The sequence below is a fragment of the Camellia sinensis genome, chromosome 14 (assembly GCF_055761805.1).
Source record: "Camellia sinensis isolate YWXY chromosome 14, ASM5576180v1, whole genome shotgun sequence".
Classification (NCBI taxonomy): domain Eukaryota; kingdom Viridiplantae; phylum Streptophyta; class Magnoliopsida; order Ericales; family Theaceae; genus Camellia; species Camellia sinensis.
The window spans coordinates 11,567,530-11,587,893 of record NC_138974.1 but is presented as its reverse complement, the minus strand read 5'-3'; the positions used below and the strand labels follow the sequence as shown (position 1 = coordinate 11,587,893).

The 20,364-nt window shown below is 32.5% G+C and overlaps 1 long non-coding RNA gene across 1 annotated transcript; it reads right to left on the bottom strand.

The window, feature by feature from the left end:
- Nucleotides 1-11,401: 11,401 nt before the first annotated feature.
- LOC145807624 (uncharacterized) lies at nucleotides 11,402-13,165 on the bottom strand. Its single transcript, XR_014350882.1, has 2 exons — nucleotides 12,858-13,165; nucleotides 11,402-11,679 (listed from the first exon to the last, which is right to left on the bottom strand). It is a non-coding gene; the product is annotated as an uncharacterized LOC145807624 (long non-coding RNA).
- Nucleotides 13,166-20,364: the final 7,199 nt, after the last annotated feature.

Genomic DNA, 20,364 nt, shown 5'->3' with positions numbered 1-20,364 from the left:
ACATTAAAAGGGCATCAAATGCAAGCATGCAAGCATGTCATGAGGACTGAAATAACATGTTAAATGGTTCCAAACCACTATAATAATGCAAGTAATGCATGCTCATGGTTCATACACTTGAGGCTTACAAGCCAAGAATGCAAATAGGCTAAACAAAGCATGGCAAGCATGGCTAAGACAACCTACTTCAGACCTTAAGCATGGCAAAACGAGCCTAAAAGCTTCACAAAGCTTGGCCAAAATAAGCAAGCATGGTAATCTACATGCTAAGTACATGTTAAGGCAAATTATGGCATTACAAGACACGTATGCTAAACAAGCATGGTGTGCCTAAACCAACATAAAATAGTGCTATAGCATGGCAAAATAACACTAAATAGCCGTTAAGATATGGCCAACATGAACCTAAATAAGATGCTCACTCAAGAGGCTAAAATGGCCCTTTTCAAGGACAACAAGGAGAGGGGGTGGCCCTCTCCTTCGTAGGACCTCAAGGTACCATCCTCACCACTGAAATCCCTCAAGATTTTAGTGGTGAGGAGGCCCAAACAAGGTGGTCCCAGAGCTCAACCAAAATGGCACAAAATGGGGCCAAACAAGCCCTAAGAGGGGTCAAACAACCCCAAAGCTCAAAATACTCTTAAACAACTATTTAGAGCAGGCAAAAACAAGACTTTTATATGTTATACACAAAGTCTAAAAACAGTTGCAAGATAGGTGAAAAAGCTATGCAAAAATGGAAAAAAAGGGGTAAGATTGTTACCCTTGTAGACCCTATTCAAAAATGGAAGACCAGCAGCTTCCTTAGGTTCAAACCAGTCCAAGACCTCCAAGAACAAGCCCCTTATGCCTCAGCAACTAAGTTATGGTGTAATGGTAGGTGTTTGTGTGCAAAACTAAGACTAAACATACACAAAACACTCAAGAGAGGGAGAGATATAGAGTATGAACAAACCCTAACCCTAAAACTCAAAGCTCTGAAAAATTTTGTAACCCTAATGGAGGGAGAAGAGGCTCCCTCTTATAGACAATCCCTCTTGTAAAGCTTTCCAAACAAGCTAGTCACGAGGGAGATCGTGTATGGAGGGGAGTAAAGTGTATGCCAGCGAGCACAGCTGGCATAAAAATATCTGCAAAAGCAGATAAACAGTGGTCGGCCAGCCAAAAATGCAATTTGACCAAAATAGATGGCCGGTCTACCATCTAGAGTGCCGGTCGGCCAAACATTTGGCCAATGGCAACAAAACACAGCCGATGGCCTCAAGCCATGGCTGGTGGAGTGTGAGGATGGCCAACAAGCCATTCCTTGCCCTCCAAAGCAAAAACACAAGTGTTTGGTGCAAAACCAAACACAAAACAGTCGAGTCGACAGATCCTGAGGCAAGGCGCGTAGCCGAGACCTCCGGGAACTCAAGACGAACACAAACAAGGATGATCACCGAGTGTTCAAATGGTGACGTCCAAGTCTTGAGGACGGTCAAAAATGGGGTGTCTACACCAGCATATGGTCTTTTTTCGCAACTGTTGAGTCGGAGTTAGTGATAGCGCGGTTCTTGTATGTGACCTTAGGCACCCACTTGGAGGAGGTAGCTCGGTCAGAGCACTCCGGTTGTGGGCTTGGTGGTGTGGAATGAGGAAGGATGGTTTCATGTTCGTCGACAAGGCGTGGCTCGGTTGTGGAAGTCTGAGCACGCTTGCTTGGGCGGGATGATGAAGGCTGATGGGATGGTTAGGCTACCACAGTCTCCCGAGTCTGACCAGTTAGTGGTACCTCGGGAAGGTTTGTCTCGGTGATGAGGGCTCTTACAGCTCTCTTTTTTTCCATCTCTTGCTCCGCTGTTAATGGAATAAGGTTGATTTGTGGAAGGGAAGGATCAGGCTCAGGAGAGGGCTCCAGCAAGAAGTCTGTCACCCTAGTCTTTCGCCTGCTACTGTATCTATACGCCGGCTCAAAGTTGAGTAGCTCGGCCCAACTTCGATCGGGCATGTCTTAGCACGGTGTGGAGGGTGGCAAGGTTTGGGTAGCTGTACTGGGACTTTAAAAAGTTTAAATCTGTAAAAAGGAAAAGACAACGGTTAGGCCGGTTGAAAATAAGCAGCGAAGTAAAGAAAAGAATGAAACTAAGCCGAGGTAATTATATCGGCGACTCCTTTGTTCCAGTTTATTCGGTCTCCTGGGATCTGGGCCTCATGGTCTTCAAAATTCCCAGAAACCTAGAAAAAATCATCGTCGTTTACATCTTTGTCTGGGGTATTCTTTATTATCTTTTCACGACAGCGCCTTATTCTTAAATAGTAAACCCAGCCGTCCTCATTCTGGCCTAGAGAGTACTGGTGAAACAGCTCGACCAAATCGAGGTTGAGGCCAAGCCGGCGGTTTAGCTCGGCAATACCATTTATTATTCAGTATGAGTTTGTTGAAAGCTAGGTAAGGCAGAGGTTTGTTTGTCTAAGGAACTCGCAAAGAAGAGGTTGTACAGGGAATCTAAGTCCGGTTTCTACAATGGAAAGAAGGGTAAAGGAAACGAAGTTAGGATTTCCCCAGGGTGTGGTATCTAGTTCGGCTAAGGTAAGATGGACATCATCAAGGATATGGTAGTCCCTTCGGAACTCGGCCATAGCACCTGGTGAGTTTACTAAGAACCTATACTTTCCCATATGGGTTTAAATTATGTATAAATTAAACTCAAGTGTTACCTCGGTGCTAAGATGATATGGAATATCTCGGCTGAAGCGTTCAAGGGAGTGTTTGGCCAACCTAAGTCTGCAAGGTAAAAAGGAAAAGTGTTAAGCACAGACCAGTGGACCGTGCTAAAAGTAAACAAAGGTAAAGTAAATGTTGTATTAGCTCGGCTACGTGGAATAATATCCGTTCTTAGCTTGATTTGAGCAGGAGACTTTAGCTCGGTTGAGTTAATGAGAAGTTCGTAGCCCGGTTGTAGCTTATGGTGCAACATTTTTAGTTCGGTTTTGACTAAGTCAGGGAGCTGGTTTAGCCCCAAGTTATAGCTCGGTCAGTGGTTGAGGCTTTCTAGTACGGCATTGCGCAAACCTAGTACGGTTCGCTAGCTCGGTTAAGTTAAGCAAACGGTACTTAGACTTATTGAAGCTACAAGTATGGCATAAGGTTTTAGTTCGGTTGTTTGGTTTGGCTAAGCTTGTACCTAATACAAACAGTATCCTAGTTCGGTTGGAGTGTGATTTTGGATCAAAGGAAAAAAATTTCAGATTGTTCGTAAGTACAATAGTTCTATTATATGGGTTTTTTCCAGAAAAGGAAGCAAAAATGGTATATGCTTTGAAGAACATACAAATAAACATGTTGTGTGTTGCAAAACATGTGCAAAATTGACGGAAAGAAAATAGATTTGAACCACTTACCAGTTCAAGATGAAGGCACTGAAGATGGAAGTAGCAACAGCAAGAAACACGAGCTCTGCAAGTGTAAGGTTGAGGAGAAATGGAGGTTCAGAGAGAGAGAGAGACGAAAATGAATAGTAAGAGTCTTTGATTCAAGAAATAGGGTTTTTGTATAAACCTTGGTTTTGGGCAGGACTGTTCAAATTTTTCGGAGTACGAAGACAGCGCAACAGCTACGTTGGGCCAATAAGAGTCTGCCATGTGTCCATGGAATTGAAAGCAATTCAGTTACAGCGACTGAAGAGACGTTTTGATCGGACAGGGTAGTAGCCCGGTGTGAATTTAGCTCGGTTGAAAGGCTAAAGGTTTTAGCTCGGCTGGAAACAAGTAATCCCAATCATGCTGCGCAGATGGAATTAAGGGGCAATTGAGGGTAATTTATAAGTAGATTGGGCCGAGCTGGGTAATGGGCCGTTGTATGGGCCACAATGAGAATGACTGAGTAAAAGGGCCTTGTAAGTTAGCCCGATCCAAAAGATCCTTGTAGTTAACTCGGTCACCGCGGTCAGAGTGATAGCAGTTAGCTTGGTCACACCCTTCTGAGCCAAAGTATTTTGAGCTTTCCTCAGTACCTTGCTACGGATTAGCTCGGTCCGAGCTCGTTATGGTTAGCATGGTCTCAGTAGGAGAAACCGAGATACACGCAATAAGGGGAAGAACCGAGCTAGTTAAAGCTAGGTCATTTCAACCAGTTTAGCATGGCTATGATAGCTTGGTCGTTTTGTCATACTACCGAGGTAAAACCATCTCACTTGGTTTAAGCAGTGAGGGAGGTGTTGAAGGATAAGCATTATCTTTCAGAAGTGTGATTCCTAGGAGGACTCTACAGGGAGGAATAAGAGTCCTACTAGGATTGTGCCACGCGGAACCCATAAAAGCTCATAACATCACCTATGGAGAGGTAACACAACTTTGATTCTTGAATTCACAGAACTTTTGTGTCTATTGTCTATTGTGCTGACTTAGGCATCGAAGGGGTTTCCGGCACACACCCGCCGGTTAGCTCACGTTTGTGTTTTCAGGTGGCAAAACGACGACGTTTCGAGGAGCGCAAGCTTGATCAACAGGATCATACGAGAATAATTATTTCGTGCTCGTACAACACTATTTCTTGAAAATTGGTAAACATCTATAAGCACATGGTAAAGTAAGAAATATTATACTGAGAGCATAAGGGTATACAATCACCATGGATAATTATTAGCTAAACAAAGCTTGATATTAAAATACATAATATATAATACGGAAATCATTTGACATATAATACATAAATCATATAACAAAATAATTTTACAAAATAATTTTAACCATGGTACAAAACAGAACAGATGTACGAACTCTAGAGGTGGCTCGTACGAGCTCTAGAGGTGGCTCCTACAATCGTGTAGCACTTTGCTTCACACCAGAAATTAGAGTGTCAATGGATCCATGACAGACAGAAGGTCACAAAGTGACTAATCAAAAGGCCAATGGTTATTTAAGTCCCCCAAGGCATGAGACCTCCGTGGTGGTACTTATAAAATAATTACTCAAAATACATTTTAATAAACAGTTATATCCATGGATTTTCCTTATTATATAAAATAAGGTTCACAAATTAGAAATATTAATATAATTTATAAGACACAATTTACATAAAATAAACTATGATAATTCAAAACATACGTAAAATATATAATGGTAACTCAAGGTATAATATAACTCACCTTAATTTTTATATCTCACTTTTTCTTTCCACTATCAAGGCCTTGTTTACTCCTAGTATTTTCTTCCCCCATCTATGTTTGTTTCTCCATGTTCTATCCATAGCATCACCTCTCCTTATATACCAAGGTACACTGCTTGCTCATTAAGTTTTGAGAGGCACGTAGTCACGCCACGTCACCTTGTCATTATTATGCCCTAAACTCAAGCTTATCCTCAAATGGATAAGTTTAAGTAATTTTTTTTTATCAATGACTCTGATGTAAATAAATTATACTTTATTTTATTTTACTTTTACGAAATATTTAATTAAACATTTAAAGTTTTTCTCATTTATAATTAAATAATGCTAATATAAAATTTAAGGGACTACTTAAATTTTCGGGTTGTTACAATCTTCCTTCTTTTTAAAAATTTTGTCCTCGAAATTTGTCATATGTGTAAACTATCCACTGCGCACTTTGATAAATATATATTAGATGATTAATCTGATAGAAAATATTACCTCAAAAAAACTTTACCAAAAATAGCTCACTGTCTAGTTGTCAAAAATTATTTTGGGCCAAAATGAGAAACAATCGGTGACTTTAAAAACTTTTCATTAGTTTTATTTCCGAAAAAAAAAATGAGAAAACAATCAAACAAGCGACTGGAAGTGAAATGACAGAATCATATGCAGGAGTTAAAAGAATTTGAGATGAACTCCCATTTCTTTTATACGTGAACTTTCCATTGACGAAAAATAGTTTCAAAATTGGTATCTTTATAATTTGAACCCACTTTTAAAAAGTCGAAATGAATTTTTTTTTTTTGAATATTGAATTGGAAATTATATGTATTTAATTATATTATAATTTTGGTGGGTGCTTGAGCCCAACACCCTTTGTTTTTTTTCCTTCTTTTGCTATAACAAATATAAATTATATCTATTATCCCTCACAAATTATGAACCAAAAAAAAAATAATATATATATAAAATCATATAAAATTATAATATAATTAAATAATTACCAGCTATCCTACTTCTTAAATGTGCGTGTGTCCTATACTCGAATGATATTTTATTTTTATTTATTATCTTTTTTTTCATAAACCATTGCTCTAATACCATTTGTCACGACCCGCTCCCCGTGCCAAGGGGTTAAGCATCGTGATGGCCAGTAACTGAAGTTACCTCCGGCCGATTTCTGAACAAATTAATAAACACGAGCGGAAATAATATTTAAGTGATGGTACCAAAATAATCATTGAAACTTCTATTTTTATTACAAAATTTATTGACCAAAAAGGCCGATATGTACATATAAAAATATCATAAAGTGTTGTGTGTGTCTATTCCGTACCCCTGCGTCTAAGATTCTCCAAAAGCTATTTCTGAATGGCACTGTTTCCTGAAAATTGGTAAACAACTATAAACACATGGCAGAGTAAGAAATATTACACTGAAAGCATAAGGGTATAAAATCACCATAGATAATTATTTGCTAAACAAAACTTGATATTAAAATACATAATATATAACATGGGAATCATTTGACATATAATACATAAATCATATAACAAAATAATCTTAACCACGGTACAAAACAGAACAGATGTATGGATTCAAGAGGTGGCTCGTATGAACTCTATAGGTGGCTCCCAAATCGTGTAGCACTTAGTTCCGTACAGCACTTTGCTCCACACTAGAAATTAGATTGCCAATGGATCCATGACAGACAGAGGGTCACAAAGTGACTAATCAGAGGGCCAGTGGTTATTTAAGTCCCCTAAGGCATGAGAACTCCGTGGTGGTACTTATAAAATAATTGCTCAAAATATATTTTAATAAACAGTTATATCCATATGTTTTCCTTATTATATAAAATAAGGTTCATAAACTAGAAATGTTAATATAATTTATAAAACACAATTTACATAAAATAAACTATGATAACTCAAAACATACGCAAAATATATAATGATAACTCAAGGTATAATATAACTCATCTTAACTTTAATATCTCACTCTTTCTTTCTACTATCAAGGCCTTGTTTACTCCTAGTATTTTCTTCCCCCTTCTTTGTTTGTTTCTCCATGTTCTATCCATAGCATCACCCCTCCTTATATACTAGGGTACACTACTTGCTCATTAAGTTTTGAGTGGCACGTAGTCATGCCACGTCGCCTTGCCATTATTATGCCCTAAACTCAAGCTTATCTTCAAATGGATAAGTTTAAGTAATTGTTTTTTTTTTTTACCAATGACTCTGATGTAAATAAATTATACTTTATTTTATTTTATTTTTACAAAATATTTAATTAAACATTTAAAGTTTTTCTCATTTATAATTAAATAATACTAATATAAAATTTAAGGGACAACTTAAATTTTCGGGTTGTTACACCTATAGTTTACCCATGCCGTGATTTCATTTTGATCCATGTACTTCTAATTGCATCATTTTTGTCCCTATAGTTTGGTTTTTGGCTCGATATGATCCAATAGTTAACCGTCATTAGCTTTTTGGACGGAAACCTGCGCGTGCCTTGCACGCTCGGGATGAAACCCACTGCTTGAAGCATTATGCTGCTGACATGGCACAATTTGGTTGAGTTTTTAATTATTATTTTTTTAATATTAAAAATTAATTTATTATAAATAAATATCAAAAATAAAATTTAAAAATATAAAAAATTATTTCCTACCCAAAAATAAAAAATCAGATGAAAATAATATATATATTTTTATTTTTTTACCAAACTAATTTTTAAAATTTTAATATTCTTCAAAACATAATTTCTGGAACTCAACCAAATAAAGGTGTAATGAAGTAACCTGTCTATTTGTTAAAATATAGTTTTTATTGAAATTTTAGCTAAAACATAATTTATTGACTCAAAATCAACTTATAAAAATTTAATACTAAAAAAATTAATTTATTTGATACATTTTATAAGTTGACTTTGAGTCAATAAATTATGTTTTAGCTAAAATTCCAATAAAAACTATATTTTAGCAAATAGACAGGTTACTTCATTACACCTCTATTTGGTTGAGTTCTAGAAATTATGTTTTGAAGAATATTAAAATTTTAAAAATTAGTTTGGTAAAAAAATAACCCCATGGAAATAATCCCCCCTAGGATTGTTTAGTCCCTCATATGAGGGATATGGAGTCCAGTTGGATTCCATGTCCGGTGGACCAAATTATTAATAAAAAATAATTTATTATTAAAATAGACATTTATAAATATATTAATAAAAAATATAAATATTTATAAATTATTTTTTAGTGTTGTTAATTTAAAATTATTTATTAATAAAAATTATAAATTATAAATTTAATTTAATTAAAAATTAAAAAATAAAAATTTAATTTAATTAAAAATAATAAATTATAAATTATGGCCTAACAAATTATAAATTTATTTGTCTTATTTATAAATTTATTAAGTCCATAATTTATAATTTATAAGGCCACAATTTTTAATTTATTATTTTTAATTAAATTAAATTTATAATTTGTAATTTTATTTTTATTAATATATAATTTAAAATTAACAACACTAAAAAAATAATTTATAAATTATAAATTTATTTGTCTTATTTATAAGGCCATAATTTATAATTTATAAGGCCATAATTTTTAATTTATTATTTTTAATTAAATTACATTTATAATTTATATTTTTTATGAATCCTCCGGATTATTTAGTTGGATTGGATGTGGCCTTATAAATTATAAATTATGGCCTTATAAATAAGACAAATAAATTTATAATTTATAAGGTCATAATTTTTAATTAAATTAAATTTATAATTTATAGATTTTATTTAATATATAATTTTAAATTAACAACACCAAAAAAATAATTTATAAATATCTATATTTTTTATTAATATATTTATAAATGTCTATTTTAATAATAAATTATTTTTTATTAATAATTTAGTCCGCCAGACATCGAGTCCAACTGGACTCCATATCCCTCATATGATGAACTAAACAATCTTGGGGGGATTATTTCCATGGGATTATTTTTTTACCAAACTAATTTTTAAAATTTTAATATTTTTCAAAACATAATTTCTAGAGCTCAACCAAATAGAGGTGTAATAAAGTTTTGCTAAAATATAGTTTTTATTGGAATTTTAGCTAAAACATAATTTATTGACTCAAAATCAACTTATAAAATGTATCAAATAAATTAGTTTTTTTAGTATTAAATTTTTATATGTTGATTTTGAGTCAATAAATTATGTTTTAGCTAAAATTCCGATAAAAACTATATTTTAACAAATAGACAGGTTACTTCATCACACCTCTATTTGGTTGAGTTCTAGAAATTATGTTTTGAAGAATATTAAAATTTTAAAAATTAGTTTGGTAAAAAAATAAAAATATATATTATTTTTATCTGATTTTTTATTTTTGGGTATGAAATAATTTTTAATATTTTTAAATTTTATTTTTGATATTTATTTATAATAAATTAGTTTTTAATATTTAAAAAATAATAATTAAAAACTCAACCAAATTGTGCCATGTCAGCAACATAATGCTTCAAACAGTGGGTTTGCACGCACGAGTTTCCGTCCAAAAAGCTAACGGTGGTTAACTATTGGACCATATCGAGCCAAAAATCAAACTATAAGGGCAAAATTGATGTAATTAGAGGTACAGGAACCAAAATGAAACTATGGATAAACTATAGGGACCATTACTGTAATTTGCCCTTAATTATATTTAAATTTACCATTCTGAATCAGATTTTTAATTAAACTCCCAAAAGATTATAAATATCAAATTAAACTTATTTCCATTCTTAATTTTGGTTTCTTAAATCATTAAGGCCTTCAATTTCAAATCAAACTTAAAATCTCTGCCATTAAATTACATAAATTGAACACCTCATAAATAAATTTAATTCATGATAATCTTAATTCTCAATCCTCATCATCACCTCATAATTTAATCAACTCCAATTCGGACCCCAATTGATCGAATCTTAATTTTACTAAACTGAATCACATATTTATTTAAACTCTCATTGGGTTTAATTCTCAAAATTGAGTCGATTCAACTCATCAATTTCACCTTATTAAGCCATTTAAGCTTTCAATTTCTAAGTTTAAAATAAATTCTCAATAGAATCATATACGAATTAGTCTCCACAATTTTCATAAATCCTAGATTAAATTAGAATAATGAGCAATTAAGATTCAAATCTCCTTAATTAATTAAATGCTAATTATTATGTATGGTGGGGTCATCACACCCCATACAAGTAGGGGAAGTTACAAACATGAATTGTATTCTTAACATGTGCCTTAAGGCCCTGTTAGTTTTGAGTTATATGGGATGTGATTGGATTAAGATAGATGTGAGACCCATTAAAGTAGTGTTTATTTGTAAAATTAGAAAATGGATTCATAGTGCTAAGAGCATCCCCAAAAGATCCCTTATACCTGTATTTTAGCTAAAATTAGGAATTTTTTTGTCAGAAAGTACACCCAACAATTCTCTCATCCAATCCCCCAAATATAAGAGTTGCTATAACCACTTTCCACTTGTAGAGAGCCATTGTAGTTTCTCCAAACATATAGAATTATTATTTTACTCCAAAATTATATCATTTGCATTTTGAATCAACTATTTGGTTTGTGAATTTGAGGGGGAAAAAATGTGTAAAATATAGGTGAAATATAGTTATATTTCTAGAAAATCACATACCAAATCATTCGGTTTGAGAGTTGATATCACTTATTCTTCTATAAAGCATGAGGACTGATATCCAGAGGCCAAACAACAGAGTCCTCATGCCTAATATCATTTTTCACAAAGTGCTCATGTTTAATATCTGAAATCAAACTAATTAAAAAATGATGTGATGGTGGAAACTGTTTCATACACCCATCTCAAGAAATAGAAATCTTTTAGAAACCCATTTCAATAAATAGAAGTAGAAACCATTTGAAAACCCACTTCAATCATTGAAGAGAAGACAAGAGATGCTATAGAAATCAAACCGTTTCATAACCGAAATCAAATAATTTCAAAACCATTTGACTCGTAGAGAAACAGATTTCAGGAAATAGAGAGTAGAAATTGAAGTTTTTGTTACCTGTGATGATGAGATCCAATGGTGTGGGAAAATGTTTCCCAACAAAAGAGAGAAGAAGAATTCAGCAATTTTCAAAGAAGTGAGTTACCTTTTGTAGAGTTATCATCCTCAAGGTCCATTGTGGCTTCACTTGTAACTCCTTCAACTTTGACAACACCATTTACAATTTCACACCTCTGCAACATGTTCACTCATATTACAAGTCAACCAAACAAATAGGTAATTCACATAAATTTGAACTTCTTTTGATTACAAGAAATTATGACGTATTTGGGAAAAGCATTAAGAAAACAAGCAGTGCCAAACTACACAATCCATAGGTTGTACCACTCAATGAGTCACATTCTCCATACCTTATCGTATAGTGATCTGTAAACCTTCTAGCAATTAGCTTCAAGGGCTGCTCTGTCCTAAAAAAAACTTTGCCTCCAACTCATTATGTTGGCTCTGCAATGGTACAACAAAGCATTACACTTCAACATATCCAAAAAATCTACGTACATACTTTTTGAAACCATTTATATATCAAATGTTAAAGTCTAAAGATAAACTTGGCTACAATATGACACCCAACAAGGACATTCCTATAAATAACCATATAATTAGCAATTCAACATCATTGACACGTTCCTGGATAGAAACTAAGCTACCTAATCTATGTATAATATCAGTTCAAAATGGAAATAAAGTACAAGCTCAATCCTAAATGTCAACGCTTATTCTCGACAAAGCGTAAACCCTTGCTACTTTTCCTAGTTCCTCCTCTTCTAAAAGTTGGTTCTGTCATGCTTAACGACTTTTCAATCCCCATGGAAGTGGTTCTTGAAGTACTTTACTGAAATTTCAAAAGAAAAAATGAATAATAAAATGTTTTCAAGATAAAATCTTGACAAGAAAAACAAAAACTCCACTCATTCCATTGTAACGTTTTCGTGTACACATTAATATTACTAAACATTTGGAACCCAGACATAATGAAATAAGAACATATTAAAATTTGTAAATTCTAAGCTATTTTCAATATTGCATTTTGAGTTATAGAGATCTGGATATTGCATTATTTCTTCCATGGACCTCCATATTTAACATGGCAATAATTTTTTGTATTATTTTTTATATTTTAACACTAATTTATGTTTGGGAAAAAAAAAGAAAAAAAAAGAAAGAAAACAAAACAAAACCCCTAGAGTTTCACCCTTACAATAGCATATATATACAATAGCATTTGAATTGAAACTGAAATTCTTGTTGAGCTAAGAATAGTTTCTACAATTTGAGATACATTTTTCTCTATATCTATCTATCTATATATATATATATATATTGAAGTAAGGGAAAAAAACTGTAAATTTTCTATTTCTATTTTCATAGGCATATTAACAAACAGGTGGTGTGCATAATTTGCACATAAATTAAAGTAAAGAGAAACAATAACATAGAAACCACATGGTGGCACATCTTGGAAGACAAATAAAGCATGGAAGCAACTATCTATATACCAGATTGTCCAACCATCTCGAAAGAGCATTAAAATACAAAGCTGAATGGAGTTCCAGTTTGCAAAAACACCAATAGAAAATACAGAACACAGAGGAAAACAAAACGTAGTAGGGAATTTCACACACCTGGTTGTCTGGTTGTGCCCTTGTTGTTCTTGGTTTCAGCACTTCTGAAAGATTTAGAGTTCTACTGCTTCGTCGCTACACCCTTTGAAGACAACTCAATATTTGCCCAACTCAACAGCAACCGATACACCGCCATAGGATTGAGATGTAATAGGCAACAACAACAGTGGCGATTGCGCACTTCCACAAATTCAAGTTGGGGGCTTTTTTGTGGACCTGTGGGTTGGTGAAGGTTGCTCTTCAAATAGGCAAAATTTGTTTTCTTCCTTATAGTCGGTGTGGATGATTTGAATCCACACCTTGCAGGCAAGAGCTTTGGGAAATAGCCAAATAGCATAGCACCGGTTTGGGAAATTCTAGGAACCCACGTGCCCAATCCAAAATCTACAAGGGAAGAAGCCTAGCGTTACACCATGTTATACCACTCTTACGTTCTTTTTATATAGGTTATAGATTATGATTGGTTTATTTGTTGATTACAATCATTATTTGAAAAGTGTGAATTACTATTTTTTTTTTTGCTTCTTATTTGGATTTTTATTTATTTAATTAATTTTTTTGATTTTTGGATCCTTAATAATCAGAAATTGCCTAATATTTTTGAAACACCACATGTCCGTGTGTCCATTCAATAATATTTTATAATATGTCTACAATTTAATTAAAAAAGTAATGAATAAATAATATGGGTAAATTACAAATACACCTCCTGAGGTTTGCATAAAATGGTTTGAAAAATTATAAATACCCTCATTGTTAGAATTTTTTATTTACCAGAATTAACTAGAAAAATAAAATTCATAATTGTTCTTCTATACAATAATAAAATTACCTAAATTATTAATTGAAACATATTTCTAGCATCATTAAAAACTGTTAATTGACTTGATGATTTATTAATAAAATGTGCGATTTGTTATGAAATTAGAAATCTCAGGGGGTAAAATATAATTTCCAAAATCATATGAGCTAATTGTGTTTTAATCAAACCTTATAGGGTGTATTTATAATTTACCCAATAATTAATATTTAAACTGAATAGAGAAAGAATATGAAGTATTGTTAAAAAACAATAGTTGAATAAGTGACTCCTTAAAATAGGGAATCAATTTTTTAGTTATATTTTAGGAAAGAAATATGGTGAATTGTTGGAGATACTTTAAGGAACTAAGACAGACTCTGGAGGAGAGGATTAGCAAAAAAGTCCAAAGGTTGTGTTTTAAAAGTAGTGAGGGGATTAGTTAAGAGTATTTTGCCCATGGTGTGTGTGGTGCATTTGTGTATTTTTTTTTTTTGTTGGTATTATGCTATTATATATATATACTAGTGTATGGCCGTGCCTAAAGGCACGGCGTAAATAATATTAAGATTAAAATGCAATTATAAAAATATATTTAATAGACTGTATTCTACAATTCCAAACAAATTAAATATATAAAAAAAAATTAAATATCAAATAATGCACACCAGCCAGTGCTCTGCAATTTAAAAGAAATTAAAATTAAAATTAAAATGCACACCAATTACTATACTCTATAATTCCAAACAAATCAAATATAAAAATAAAATTAAATATCAAATAATGCACATCAGCCAGTGCTCTACAATTTAAAAGAAATTAAAATTAAAATGCAAACCAGTTAGTGCTACTGCTGCCAATCAAATCTATAGATGGTATGTAGCCTCACAACAAAATTCATCCTATGACATCTAGTAACCACAAAATTTAGAAAATATAACGCGCACACATCTATTCTATCATTGAACAAAATTGTTTCTATCATTGAACAAAATTGTTTTCATCTCCAAATGCAAGATGCCTACTTTTTGTAGAGTATTGTTGTGTGATTACCAATTTTTACACCAAATTTATATATCATTTTGACATGTAATCACAGAATTAGTGCATCAGTAGACACCTTTCATGCATTAAAATACACATATGCATGACATATAAGATGCCTCCTCAGATGATGGAACCTAACTATATAGGGATAACTTGAAAATGGAGCCTAATAGCAAGAGGAACAATACATTATTTAACTGTATAGTATAGAGAAAAATTGACATTTTTTTCACTATCATATTCCATATCAGTTTAGGTGTTTTCTTTTGTCTAACATTAACAATACATTATTTAAAAGAAATACAAATAAAACAAAAATGATTGCTTACAGAAAATATAAGGCACAATAAATATGGTAAATAGACCACCCCAAAACAACTGAGATTAATGAGTGATCAAAAATATCCTAAATGTAGAACTGTTTCTAGAATTGGGTAATCATACTGTTCAAGATAATATTGTGCAACTGATTTAGCTACTTCTATTCAAATCAATCACAGGGACAATGGGTTACGTTTGTCAGACCCACATTTGAATCCCTGATATAGAATATATATGGTTACAGAGAAATTTTCAAGTGTTAATCCAACTAAGATCTATCAAAAGCAGTAGTTGCAACAGCTGATCATTACATAGCCACACTACACACCACAAAAGAAATTCAACACTAAAAAGAGTTAGAAAGAAGTATGGACCCTACCTTAGGCTGAAGATTGGTTATTGTGGACCTCAGCACAGTGATCTTCTTCATCTGGCAAATACTAGTGGGGGAATTGAACAAAAAGAGCGAAAAAACATAAGGAACATCCAATCTAAAGATGAAATACTTACCAAAAAAAATCTAAAGATGAAACAGAACTTAGCAGGTAACTTTCACTGAACATACCCTGAACAAAAGTAGGGGTATATAATATTTATTTACCAAATGTTGATCACCAGATTTCTACTATATAGCACAAAGAATCCCAAAGATGATGTCAAATTTTTATCGAAGGAAAATAAATTACATACATAGTCAACAAAAAATTGAAACAAAGAATAGTACGGGATGTTGGTTGAAGAACAACTGTAGGAGGCATTGCAGTTGCTTTGATAGGCTGCATACTCCTAGCAATACATTTTTTGTATGGTTTGGACCAAATCATTTTGTGTTCATCACAATATAAGCAAACACTACTCAACTGCACAAAGAGGAAACAGTGGATTACTCAATTGTGAGGAAGATGGCTTGCCAGGAACAACAGTACCAAAAATGCTTGATGGAAACTTTGCAGAATTCAGATTGCGATTGAAAGACGACACCTGAAACAAAATAAAACAATAATAATAACAACAATGAGAGCAATTTCCATGTCACACATTGCAATCCATGAGTAGTGAAAACTAAATGACATAATGTGGAAACAAAATTAGAACAAAAATAAATAAATAAATAAAAATAAAAAATACACATACAACAGAACTAAAAAAACAAAGAAAGTTCTAAGGTTGAGAATTTAATTGGAAAAAAAAAAAAACATTACCAACATCTCAATAAATAAACATTACCAACATCTCAATAAACATTACTGTGTGGGTGAAAATCTGATCACACTGCCTGCTTAGTAACCAACTGGAGAGCACAGGCAGAATAGATGGCTTCAGTAACTTGTAACAGAAAGAAAAGGCTCCGGCGGTGGTTCTTCCACCCGGGGGCACTCCGACGATCAAGTCAGTATATCTCTCAAAGATAATCAAGTGCAAAACTTAATACTCAAAACATAAATTGCATACCTTAGACCCACGGGGGTGCCTCTCTTTTATAATATACTCAATCCAAGTCCTACTAGAAGTATGACTTCTATGAACTCCAATTTAGTGCTTACTTTGGACTCTTTAAGAGATAAAGATAAACTCCCTAAGAGCTTTATCCTTATCTTGGTTAAGTCCTCTCTTCGTCTTAGGACTCTTGTCCATTATTCGTTTATCTCGGATTCCGATATCTTCGGAGTTAACCTCGGCCTCGCCGAGATCATCTCGGCGTCACGACCAGGACACGTGGCACCTCGGCTGACACGTCGGCGTCACCATGCCACGTGTTGGTATTCAGAAAATATATCCCCACAATTACCAAAAAGGGATATGTTAGAATCAGATCATGGTATTTGACAATAAATAAATAACTAAATAAATAAATAAATTTAAAAAATAAAGAATAAAGTAAGAAGTTAAAGTTTTCAATAACCTAATTGATGTTTTCATGATTTTCAAAATAGGAAAAATCAGCTCATGAAATAAAATTAATTATAACATATCTAAACAGCCAAATAAGCATCAAAGAAAAATGAAAAAATTGAACAACACAATGAACATAATCCATAACTACCTCTTTGGTAGCAGATGAATAACATCTCAACGCGGATACTGCAGGCTGTTGTATCCTCTGCAAGGATTGTTCTAAAATCTGAAATTAAATACTATCTATTAGATGTAAAAAAATCTTCCTTTTTCAAAATCAAAACATACGATTGAAAGAACTACCGGAACAGGAAATCCTCCAGCTCCAAGTTTTTGCCTTTCAATCCTCCACATCCTCACAAATGAACTAAATACATACATACATAGGCCACATACACAAAGAAACCATAAAATTAAGCAGATAATATCTCCAAATCAGAGGCAAAACAAAATATTATACATAGTTCAAACCTAAATTGCAACAGATGGAAAATAGTCAATCAAAAAAAAAAAAAAATTGTTTTAAATTTTTTATCATAGACCACCGTTAAAGCAATCCTATTCATACGGGACTTAATCAAAGATAGTCAATTAAACACCAAAATCGATCAAAATCATTCAAACAAATCCAGTAGGTAATCCATAAAGTAAACCACGCAGCAATAATATATAACAAATGTAAGTACATCCAATTCGAGAGAGTAAAGTTTGTACGATCGGAATTAAATAAATAAATTAGAACAAAAGAAAGTTCTAAGGTTGAGAATTAGAACAAAAATAAATAAATAAATAAAAATAAAAAATACACATACAACAGAATTAAAAAAAGAAAGAAAGTTCTAAGGTTGAGAATTTAACTGGAAAAAAAAAAAAAACATTACCAACATCTCAATAAATAAACATTACCAACATCTCAATAAACATTACCAAAAAGGGATATGTTGGTAATGTTTATTTATTGAGATGTTGGTAATGTTTTTTTTTTTTTTTTCCAGTTAAATTCTCAACCTTAGAACTTTCTTTGTTTTTTTAATTCTATTGTATGTGTATTTTTTATTTTTATTTATTTATTTATTTTTGTTCTAATTCTCAACCTTAGAACTTTCTTTTGTTCTAATTTATTTATTTAATTCCGATCGTACGAACTTTACTCTCTCGAATTGGATGTGCTTACATTTGTTATATATTATTGCTGCGTGGTTTACTTTATGGATTACCTACTGGATCTGTTTGAATGATTTTGATCAATTTTGGTGTTTAACTGACTATCTTTGATTGAGTCCCGTATGAATAGGATTGCTTTAACGGTGGTCTATGATAAAAAATTAATTTTTTTTTTTTTGATTGACTATTTTCCGTCTGTTGCAATTCGGGTTTGAACTATGTATAATATTTTGTTTTGTCTCTGATTTGGAGATATTATCTGCTTAATTTTATGGTTTCTTTGTGTATGTGGACTATGTATGTATTTATTTAGTTCATTTGTGAGGATGTGGAGGATTGCAAGGCAAAAACTTGGAGCTGGAGGATTTCCTGTTCCGGTAGGTCTTTCAATCGTATGTTTTGATTTTGAAAAAGATTTTTTTGCATCTAATAGATAGTATTTAATTTTAGATTTTAGAACAATCCTTGTAGAGGATACAGCAGCCTGCAGTATCCGCATTGAGATGTTATTCATCTGCTACCAAAGAGGTAGTTGTGGATTATGTTCATTGTGTTGTTGTTCAATTTTTTCGTTTTTCTTTGATGCTTATTTGGTTGTTTAGGTATGTTAGAATTAATTTTATTTCATGAACTGATTTTTCCTATTTTGAAAATCATGAAAACATCAATTAGGTTATTGAAAACTTAACTTCTCACTTTATTTTTTATTTTTTAAATTTATTTATTTATTTAGTTATTTATTTATTGTCAAATACCATGATCTGATTCTAACATATCCCTTTTTGGTAATGTTTATTGAGATGTTGGTAATGTTTATTTATTGAGATGTTGGTAATGTTTTTTTTTTTTTTTTCCAGTTAAATTCTCAACCTTAGAACTTTCTTTGTTTTTTTAATTCTGTTGTATGTGTATTTTTTATTTTTATTTATTTATTTATTTTTGTTCTAATTTTGTTTCCACATTATGTTGTTTAGTTTTCACTACTCATGGATTGCAATGTGCGACATGGAAATTGCTCTCATTGTTGTTATTATTATTGCTTTATTTCGTTTCAGGTGTCGTCTTTCAATCGCAATCTGAATTCTGCAAAGTTTCAATCAAGCATTTTTGGTACTGTTGTTCCTGGCAAGCCATCTTCCTTCCAGTTGAGTAATCCACTGTTTCCTCTTTGTGCAGTTGAGTAGTGTTTGCTTATATTGTGATGAACACAAAATGATTTGGTCCAAACCATACAGAAAATGTATTGCTAGGAGTATGCAGCCTATCAAAGCAACTGCAATGCCTCCTACAGTTGTTCTTCAATCAACATCCCGTACTATTCTTTGTTTCAATTTTTTGTTGACTATGTATGTAATTTATTTTCCTTCGATAAAAATTTGACATCATCTTTGGGATTCTTTGTGCTATATAGTAGAAATCTGGTGATCAACATTTGGTAAATAAATATTATATACCCCTACTTTTGTTCAGGGTATGTTCAGTGAAAGTTACCTGCTAACTTCTGTTTCATCTTTAGATTTTTTTGGGTAAGTATTTCATCTTTAGATTGGACGTTCCTTATGTTTTTTTGCTCTTTTTGTTCAATTCCCCCACTAGTATTTGCCAGATGAAGAAGATCACTGTGCTGAGGTCCACAATAACCAATCTTCAGCCTAAGGTAGGGTCCATACTTCTTTCTAACTCTTTTTAGTGTTGAATTTCTTTTGTGGTGTGTAGTGTGGCTATGTAATGATCAGCTGTTGCAACTGCTGCTTTTGATAGATCTTAGTTGGATTAACACTTGAAAATTTCTTTGTAACCATATATATTCTATATCAGGGATTCAAATGTGGGTCTGACAAACGTAACCCATTGTCCCTGTGATTGATTTGAATAGAAGTAGCTAAATCAGTTGCACAATATTATCTTGAACAGTATGATTACCCAATTCTAGAAACAATTTTACATTTAGGATATTTTTGATCACTCATTAATCTCAGTTGTTTTGGGGTGGTCCATTTACCATATTTATTGTGCCTTATATTTTCTGTAGGCAATCATTTTTGTTTTATTTGTATTTCTTTTAAATAATGTATTGTTAATGTTAGACAAAAGAAAACACCTAAACTGATATGGAATATGATAGTGAAAAAAATGTCAATTTTTCTCTATACTATACAGTTAAATAATGTATTGTTCCTCTTGTTATTAGGCTCCATTTTCAAGTTATCCCTATATAGTTAGGTTCCATCATCTGAGGAGGCATCTTACATGTCATGCATATGTGTATTTTAATGCATG